Source organism: Haemaphysalis longicornis, unplaced genomic scaffold, assembly GCF_048455015.1.
Source record: "Haemaphysalis longicornis isolate Haplotype H1 unplaced genomic scaffold, Haemaphysalis longicornis Haplotype H1 scaffold_6, whole genome shotgun sequence".
In the NCBI taxonomy this organism is placed as follows: domain Eukaryota; kingdom Metazoa; phylum Arthropoda; class Arachnida; order Ixodida; family Ixodidae; genus Haemaphysalis; species Haemaphysalis longicornis.
In genome coordinates this window covers 85,958,418-85,966,972 of record NW_027526407.1, presented here as the reverse complement: position 1 = coordinate 85,966,972, position 8,555 = coordinate 85,958,418, and the positions used below count along the sequence as shown (strand labels likewise).

At 45.7% G+C, this 8,555-nt stretch overlaps 1 protein-coding gene across 2 annotated transcripts in view; it reads left to right on the top strand.

Moving 5' to 3' along the window:
• Positions 1-8,555, top strand: part of LOC144143601 (pancreatic triacylglycerol lipase-like) — an 81,928-nt gene that overhangs the window by 29,255 nt on the left and 44,118 nt on the right. The window contains exon 1 of one of the 2 annotated variants that reach the window (XM_077675424.1): positions 4,518-4,910. The exons of the other annotated variant lie outside the window; for it this stretch is intronic. The gene's annotated coding sequence lies outside the window, so the exon portion shown is untranslated. Of the gene's footprint in view, positions 1-4,517; positions 4,911-8,555 lie in introns of those variants that run through there. 2 annotated transcript variants of the gene reach the window in all.

Below are 8,555 nucleotides of genomic sequence, written 5' to 3'. Positions count from 1 at the left end.
TCTGAATTTCAAGATATTGTAAGCCCAGGAAAGAGAAACACTAGATATAAGGCTTCAGTGTTTTACTCCCGCTGTAGCGTACTTCTCAGATACATTTGGTGTAAGGGGGGATTCGGTAAACATATCTCGTAAGAAGCTACAGCTCAGTGCCATCTATCGGCTCGTACCGGACGACTACAATCATGATCATGTTTGAACACTGGTGTGGACCACGTTGATGATCATTACCCAGCGCCGTTTCGCGCTCACAAAGCACTTTCTTTTACAGCGAAGCTTTGTTGGTCTCACTGATAGTGGTATCATAAAGGAAACGCAATGCAGGAAAGCCAACTTTACACAATGGGAGGACGCGTGACGACTGTCGATGAAAACAATAGAAAAACACTTCCCGTGGCTTGAATCGAACCTGAGTCCCTCGCGTTATGAAGCCGATGTCTATCCGACTACTGCGTCATTCCGATACTTCTTTTCTTTATTACATGGGAGAATACGCCCAGACGTTGCAGTACGAGGAAAACAAGCAAACAAAAGAATACACTGAAGTTATGACAAGAACATATACATCAAAATTCAGGCAAACACACCGTTACACACGCAGGCGTTCAAAAGAGGGAACCAGTCAGGTGGTTGGTCCAGCAAACTATGCACACTATAGATATACAAATGCCATAGTTTCTCGGAAATATGACTTAGTTGATCTTGGTGGCTCAGCATGCCTAACACATAAGCGGCATCGCCACAGACTGGACAAACCAATCAACACAAACATGTCATATGGTGGCTCACCAGGATTTGCGGAATGACAAAAATGGGATTGAGAAAGGTGTAATATCCATGTCTTTTCTGAGCGTTCGCTGTAAAATGTCCCAGAAAAAGACAGTATCTCTGCAGTGTACAAAGCAGCCATCAATTGTTTCTGGTCGAGTACTGAGCCGTCAGTCTCGGTTGACGGTGCATGGATGGGGGCTGTTCAGCTTTCTCGCGAGAAATTCGTTTGCTGTCGACTGAGTTTGGACTGTGACTCGCATTCAATTTGTATATTTTGCATTGAGGCTTGGACGTTGCCTATCGGGTGGTTGGCACATCGATCGTTGACGTTTTGACTACTATTGCAGCGGCATTTTCAGGTTTCAGGTTTTATTCAGAAATATTTAAATACAAGAAAGAACGACAGCAATAAATATTGCAGAAGGAGGTCCCGGAGTTTACCCTGCCGGGTGCACCTCCGGTGCCCAGTACAAAAAAACACACGTACACACAGGGGGTTAGAGCGTTACAGATCAGTGAAGCAATATTGGCAGAAATAAATAGATAGCAAAACACATCAAATCAACAGAACAAAATTAAACAGAGATATAGGCAAAGAACTAGTTTAGACATGTGATTGATTGATTGTGGGGTTTAACACGCCGACGCAACGCAGGCGATGAGGCGCGCCGTAGTGGAGGGCTCCGCATTAATTTTCACCACCTGGGGATCTTTAACGTGCGCCGAAATCTCGTACACACGGGCGTTTTTTGCTTTTTGCCTCCATCAGAAAACGGCCACCGCGGCTGGGAATCGAACCCGCGACCTCGTGCTCAGCGGTTTAGACATTTCACGGACGTACATAATAAAACAAGGTCCATAGTAAAACAAGGTTGAGGAGCTTGGAATAATTGTAACTCCGACATTTCATTTTCGCGTGCAAAAGAGCTTCGCGTTACAACCATCGTCATTATTTTTTCTCTTGGAGCCACGCGCACATCTAATGCTGCGATGCAACAGTGAACTATTTCCCCGAAGCCAACAGTGGCCAACCATAGACGGAATGCACGCTGATGAACTGCGGTGAAGACCAGACACTCCGCGAAGAGCATGCCGGGAAGCAAGCGCTGTTACAAGATGTTACAGTTAAGCGCACTCTTCACGCAAAAGCGCGACTGCAGCCACACTGAAACGAACATATACAGGCCCTCCGTTATCTGGTTCGTTCGGGACAGGCGCTCCTCTACTGAACGGCCAGTGGCCTACGAACCCATTAGTGGTGGTCGAGAAAGCCTGAAAATACTCGCAATGATACGACTGAACAAAATATATTACTTTCAGAAGTACCTATGCCATTAAACGAGGAGCTTTCTTTTAAATTAGACAAAGCCACCACAACAGAATTGGAGAAAACAGCGAAATTTGGTTACGGGAACTAAATGCAACGCTGTCAAAGATCTCATGTGGTATGTCTTACATGTCAGTCGGGGAAAGTTTACAGCCGCAAGTAATTAAGAATAGTTAGTTTATGAAAAAAGCTCATAACTTATACTGAAATGTTCACTAATATCCTAAATAATTCATTCATCCCGTGTGACAGTTCCAGCTTCAGGCGGGAACTCACAAGGATGCTGCCATATTGGTCATATTAGGCCAAACCAAAAGCCCACTCCCATTGCGAAAACGAATTTGGCTCAATTTGATCCGTGCCACAACAGAACCTGGCTCATTTTCGGCACAAAATACAATCTGCGTGCCCGTTTGCCGGGCGCTATTTCACCTATTTTGTTGAAAAATGTCTCTTAGGGCCCTATTCTCGACTGCACAAATTGCCGGCAATTCAGGCAATTTTCCGGAAGTCTTTTCTGATTGGCTTTCAATTTTGGTCACGTGCTTCTGGTTGACCAAACGGTTGTGTGTGCTGTCGTCATTTTGACGTTTCATGTCGTCTACGGACAGCAGTTCTAAAGTTTGCCTTATTTCTCGTTACTAATGGCGCATAATTCCTGGCCGGCAATGAAAAACCAGACTAAATGCAGCGGACATGACAACGTAAGCCTGTCTTTGCTATTCAACAACAATACTGCTTGTAATACACACCCCCTCTGTGATTGGCTGAGAAGGCGTGACGTAATTTAAACAGTTGGCGGGAACGATCACGTCATGCATTGGCAACTTCAGCCTGCGTAAAAGTGACGTAATGCTACGTAACAGCTTGAAAATGGCGGCTGTTTTTGTCCCAAAATACAAGCAAAATGGGGCACAATATTGCCCCGGCTTACGGCGCCGCGAAATGTGCGGCAATTTGCAGCAGGCGCAGTTTCGCATGCGCGCTGTTTAAAGCATGTTTCCTACCGAAACAAATTAGAGTTTCAACTGCTTCCAAGTCAGCAATCATTGAACATACAAATAACATGCAGTATTTTGCTTTTATGTTTAGCAATGAAATAAAAATTCTTTGTTGGCGTAACCGCAACATAAGAGGTCAGTACAAGCCTATCCATGACAAAGAGAACCCAATGCATTGCATTTGTCCATGCTTGTCCTAGTAAGCTGTTGGGTCTCATGATCCAACTTAAGAGAAAAATAACAATGGAAAGTGACTATTTAGTGCGTTACAACGCTGATTGCAGTCGAGCTTGACGAATGAGTGAATCGGCGACATCGGTACGCTCCGCGGTTATCAGGCGTAGCGCTTCGCTGCTCTTATGTGTCATAGAAGCGATGGTCGCGGCCGTCTTTTTCTTGTTCACGCCATAAACTTGTAACATAGAAGCAGACGATGGCGTGGCGGTGGTGGCGGCAGGGAAGGTGATAACGCAACAAAGCTTGCATTGAAGCAGAGAGCCCAGCTATGTTAATAAAAGCGATTGAAATAAATAAATAGATACGGTAAAAAAATTGTGTGATGTTCTTTAGTTCGACATCCGCCTTTCGCTCGCTTTTGGATGAACGTTACTCGATCGCCTTGTGGTGTTGGCGCCAAATTTGACCTCCAGAAATGTGTTTTTCTTGTCAGCCTCAGCTGCCGTCTTAATTTTTATAGTACATGCCAAGTGTTTTTATATCCTTCTTGCACAAAATTTGATACCTTGGTGGCGATCTTTATGAGTGACTCGTCAAATTACACTGCTTGTCGTCATAGCTATAGGTGCAGCACGTCACTGATTGCTTACGTCGTGCTTACGCAAAAAAACATGGGCGAAATGCCGGCAATTTGTGCAGTCCAGAATAGGGCCCTTAGTGTAACGTTGCCGAGTTTCTCTTGCCACGGTAGTTTTATCTTATTCGGTTCCGGTTCCCGGATTTGGCTTGTTTTGAAAAAAAAAAAAAAAAAAAAACTCATATGGTGGCCTTTGCTTAAGATCGTAAATTTTTTTTAATATGCAGCAAATAAACAGCAAGTAAAGAAGTTGATCGACGGAGGATCAAAAAGCGGCAATGCGACAGGCAAGCTGGCCGTTTCACTCTGACAGATTCAGAGAGCGGCCTTTGCGGCATCTGGGTCATTCGTCTTCAGTGGCGCACTTTCGATTTGTTCACGGGCTGCAGTCTTCTGTTCTGAGAGAGGAAAGTGAGGAGGAAAAAGGAAAGAATGAGCGTTCCCTCCTTCCCCCTCGTCTGACGTACCTTGATGACTACCACGCCAACCGATGACCCCTCCCCTCCGATCTTATCTTCCATTGCCGTGTTCTTTTTTCTTTATTCTGTTTTGTTTTTACTTCGCACCTGTCCTTGCTTTCAGCGCCTCCTGCTGCGGCGTTCCCCACTTCAACTTTTTTTCTTGCCCTGCTTTTTCACTCTTCCTCTCCCCCCGGACATCACAAAGAGTGCCTGGAGGGCGCTCCGCAAGGTTTCACGGCTACCGCCGTCGCTTTTCCGGGGTGTCCTGGGTCGCGTTTTCTCGGCCGTTCCAAAAATTCTTCCGGCGTGCTACGACAGTCAATCGCAGCGTACCAGCCACCGGATTTCGACGGCGAGCTGGCGGCAGTTGGACGACGAGTACGGCTTTCTTGTGCTTGGTGAACGCGGACGTGCGCGTCGTGTGAACACGTGGCCCAGTTGATTCATACGTCGCCTCTGCATGGAGTCGTCGGCCGGTTGAGTGATTCATCTGGACGCCGATTATGCCAGAGCTAGAAGTCGTACAGATGGAAAAAGAGGTAAGGCTGTTACGGGTGATTCCGTGGTGCGCACGGAAGCGGTTAGGGTTAGTTCCAGGTTGAACCGGCGTATGCCTCCGGGCCCCGTGCTGGATTGGTGTGCGCAAGCTTCGTGTCTTTATGTAAAAGCGTAGCTAATTTAATTTGATTGATTGTGTGGTTTAACGCGCCGAAGCCACATCGGTGCAATGAGGCACGTCGTAGTGGAGGGATCCGTATTTTGACCTTCTGGGGATCTTTAACGCGCTTTGAAACTCAACACATGCACGTTTTTGCTTTTCTCCTCCAGAAAAGCAGCCAGCGCGGCCGGGAATCGAACCCGCGACCTCGTGGTCAGCAGCGCAACGCCTTAGCCACTGAGTCATCGCGGCGGGTACAGCCTATTTGGTGGCTCAAGTGTTGCGATCAAGTAGTGCAGAGTGAGGGGACACTTCGTCAGGCATTGCATGGTTTCGTCAGCACTTTTCTGGGACTCTATACACTCTGTCCGGCGCGACTGCCAGGCCTTCTCAGCTCTCATTTTGGTATGAACTTTGCAGCCGCACTTGTTAATCTTGAAGCAGGGTTTGTAGTTGGGCAGGTTGGTACATCATTTAACGAAACAGCGCGACACACGGGACGAAGGGAAGGAAAGACGACGCAGGCGCTGACTAACAACTGTTTATTTGATTACAAAGAACGCAATACATAAGCAAAATATTTTCGAAGAGTAGCCGTGCGCATGATCAGTAAACAAATTAAAGGATTACTGACAGGAAATTTCAAAGCTGAGATAACTATGTAAAATGCTTCCTTTTTATCAGGGAATATCTCCCAGCAAGTTTCAACAGCCAACGTTCGGCGTAACATATTTTAAATCCATTTTATTCTTCGCCCGCACGAAAAAGCCCAAAGCGGGCCGACATGACATCATCTGCTACTTGCCCCAAACTGCCGACGTCGAGGCTGGCTGTGGTTGACGCGCGCTGCTCCGGCGTGTGTACACGTCATGCTGCCCCGGGTGAGTGGGGACGGTGAAGACCTCGGCCGGTCTGGGCGCGCGCGTGCTCTACGCGCGTCCAGAGCGGTACGGCAAGAATGATGACTACACGTGATACCTTCTGTCGTGGCGGCCGCTCGGCATTCGTTTTGTCGAAACCGAAACTGACACAAATAAACGACGCCGTGAATGAACGTTTACGCTGCGCTCGACCGTCTAATGTGTCATTCTACGATTATCGGGCTGGCAGGCACACATAGCAGCAAAAAAAAACGTAACACAAAAATTTCGTATGAGTACTCCTTACAAATTTATTTACAAAGAGAGGGAATGTTGCTATCAACGGACAACGCTATCTCGACAAGTACAAAATTTCTTTTTGCGGGAGTGCTAATGACCGGGTGCTTACACACGAGCCTCCTCTTTCGTGTGTCACAAACGCTTCACATATTTCGCGCGTGCGCTGGCCCTTGTATCGTTGCAAGATACTGCATTTCTCGAACTGTGGCGTACATCGGCCAGCCTTGACGTGTTGATCAAGCATGCGGCCCGTGCCGACCTTCAGTGTGTTGGCATGCTCCCTTAACCTGTCGTTGATGCGACGCCCGGTTTGTCCGACGAACGATTTGCCACAGTGCTCCAATGCTATCTCGTACACCACTGTTTCCTGACATTCGACGTAGGGCTTGGTGGGATTTTTCAGGCAGCCTTTTAAATGCAGAGCCTTTCTTTAACTCACGATGTCACCCATTCTAGGCGTCCGTAGTAGTCCGCATCGCTCGCAGGTGCGCCCTCTCCCCCGCTCTTCCTCTCCCGCATCACGCTACCCTCCTCGCTCTCAACAGGTCCGCACCCCTCCCCCTACACTATATAAAAAAATACTTACCGGCGCCTGGTTTCGATCCCACGACCCTGCGGGCGGAACGCAAGGCACATGGTGCTCTACCCACTGCGCCAAAAAGCCGACACAAAATGGAAGGATTTTACTCGAATGCGGTATCGCGTCCTGTCACAAAAACTGTCATTAAACGATTCGTTCGTGTTACCTACCTAATTCGCGTAGTTGTTAGAGTTTACAAATTATTTAGTCAGTAAATAAATAGAGGCAAAAAAATATACTCAACAAGGACATAGCTAGGGTGGGGGGCGATTCAACCCGCAACCCAGCCCCCTTCATTTTCAGGCAGCGTGTATGCGGGTGCTAGCGTTCCTTTTAGGAACAGGTCTCTTCCTCTAACCAAAAATAATACTCCCCTCCCGCGGGAAAATATACTATTCACGATGATACTCCGCTTTTTATGTTCCTCCTAGCAAGCGTTACTATGAGATCAAAAAAAGCACGACTAGTTCTTCATGAGCGACAGGGGCGTTCGATTCATTTTGTGAGGAATGGCACAAGACAGGTTTACAGAAAATCTGCGGAAATTCGGAAAAATTCTCTACAGATGTTTAGCATTCTTACGCCTTCTGCTTTATGGCGAGTTTTTTAAACCAGATTTGGCACCAGATTTGGCACCAGTACCAGTATTCGCTTGGTTGTTTTACTGTCTCAAATGTTTCCTTTGTTTCTTCTTACCGATGACACACGTTGACATAATTACAGCGATTAAGTGCCTCAAGTTTACCAATAATTCATTTTCCCGCAAATGCAAGTCTTAGTTCATGGTTGGTCGTTGTTCTTGCGTTCTTTCCTGTTCTTCTAATTTTGTGTGCAGTCATGGAAAAATGAAATGCGAACACTAAAATATCAACCAGAACACGCAAAATTGAAAAAAATACTGTTCGAGGAGGTGTAATAACGGCGCGTCGGGGCTATATTTGGAAAGGCACATTTCCCAACTTCGTTTTTGCAACTAGACCACGCGTCATTTTGACTTTCATGGAAAGAAATCGCGCAATTTGTATGTTCTAGGTCATATTTTCGTGTTAGCGTTTGATTTGTTTATGAATGTGCGCTCGCTGGGGAGCTGTATAAAATTCATATTTTTGATCCTGGAAGTTCGCGTTTATGTATATTTAGTTTCTTTATATTTTGTTTTCTGTGGTTTTTCAGATCCCGTTCAACCTGTTATCTCAATTTATGCTAGTATAACGATTAAGAGCGTTATTCCTGCAAGCCATGCTTTTTTGTACAAGTTAAGGGAGTTACACGATTGGCGCGGTTAGGGATTTTTTTATTCGTATTTTCGCCGTTCTTCTCCGGCCTTTTTTTCTTGTCTAGTCATCACGTTTTTATAAGTTTAAGACCAATATTCTTATTCATTCCTTCTCTCCCTTTTTCACTAGTTGATTTTTGTAATATTTTCTTTTTTTATGTTTTCGAGTTTTTGGTTTATCAAAATATCGTTATTCCAAGTATCTGGCTTGTCACTATATGCCGAATGAATGCGTTACTTGCAAATGCATGGCGTAACATGGCTGGCACGTTTTCGAGATTTATTATCGGTTTCCGCCCTTTTTTCCGTGCTTTTTATTTTCTTCTTCGTTTGTTGCAGATGTTTGACGATGCAAATTTATTTAGTCAGTGTTTTCGTAAAATACTTTGTTTTCTATTTCTTTCCCATTTTTATTTTGTTCGCTCGACAAATTCTCTTCTATTAAATCGTTACATCCGCTGATTATTTATTTTGTGCAAATGCAGTGCGTTACCAGGTTTCGCTTACGGA